This window comes from Wasmannia auropunctata, unplaced genomic scaffold, assembly GCF_000956235.1.
Source record: "Wasmannia auropunctata unplaced genomic scaffold, wasmannia.A_1.0 LD336074.1, whole genome shotgun sequence".
In the NCBI taxonomy this organism is placed as follows: domain Eukaryota; kingdom Metazoa; phylum Arthropoda; class Insecta; order Hymenoptera; family Formicidae; genus Wasmannia; species Wasmannia auropunctata.
In genome coordinates this window covers 5,017,496-5,018,951 of record NW_012026816.1, presented here as the reverse complement: position 1 = coordinate 5,018,951, position 1,456 = coordinate 5,017,496, and positions in this window count along the sequence as shown.

The following is a 1,456-nucleotide window of genomic DNA, read 5'->3' as shown; positions in this document are numbered from 1 at the left end:
ACGCACGCGCGCACGCACGCACGCACAAATCTTAATTTAATATTTTATATAAATCATTTTAATTTTTATAATTATAAATAAAAGAAGCTGTTAAATTATTAATTAAATACAACAAAATCATTTTCACGTAATTAATATAAAACTGAATACGTAACTATTTACAATGTATATAACTGTATATATTATAACTATTTATAATTGTATATTTATTAAATTCTTTTAAAGTTTTTCTAATAAGTTTATAATTATTATTCATTTATTATTAATAAAAAATAACTATATATTACGCTTACATTACATTTAATAATATTTAATTATTATATTTATATATATAATAATTATTAATAAATATTATATATATAATATTAATTAATATTAAATTATATAATCATTTATTAATAATACAATATTTACATTTATGTATACCAATTAAATTTTTCTGTCGTGATTTATGTTGCGATCGTAAAATCAATGAGATATTTCTTTTCTTAACGATTACTTGCTTATATACATGTGTATGTATTTTTATATGTATATCTGTGCATCATAAAACGTTTGTTGTGTAATCGCATAATCAAGCGATAGCAATCATCAAAAAGAAACACATTGCGCCTTAACTTAATAGGTTATTTCCATCAGCTAACACTGCACTTTTAATTTGTTTATCATTGAGTTGTTTACAAATCCCGGAAGCGCTCACAATTGTATGGATGGAAAATCGACAGAGATAGACATCAAAATCATTGTTGATTAGTCACTTCCGGAGAAGAAAAGAAACAGAGAGTTATCGTGCAATACGTTCTCTGAACTCAAAATAAAGTAAAAAATCAACGTTGCTTGTACATTTCATTCTATTTATATTATCATTTATATAAATATTTGATTGATGGAATAGAAATACATAATTCATTTTTATTCAAATTATTTTTAAAAAGAATATATTTAAATTGGATTAATTAATAACTTAGCTTTTAATTTTATCAAAGATTGAATATGTCTATTTTATTTTCTGAAATAAATTCTTTACATAAATTTTTTACGTTAAATGTTTTAAGATGCTTATTGTATCATTAATGTTTTTAAATTGCATGTCAATAACTTTAAATATTTAATTGATCGTGATATTATAACTCCAGTTTCAGTTTAGAACTGTGTTTTAAAACTAACAAATAATTAGTGCGCAGTTTAGATGAACTGGAAGATGTAAATTCACGTAAAAATATTATTATGGATTGAGGATATCCGTAGTAGATATAGAGTGCTTTCCATTTAGTGACAGAAGTCAGCACAAGTATCGTTTTGTCTTTGTTTCTCACTAAATGCTGAGAAGGATCAGGGCCGGATTAAGAAACTTTTGGGTCTGAAGCGCTAAAAATTTTTGGGCCCCTTATCCCCTTGTAAAAAAATATTAAAAAAGCGTCAGAAAATAAACATTATTTGTTATTTAGTTGTCACA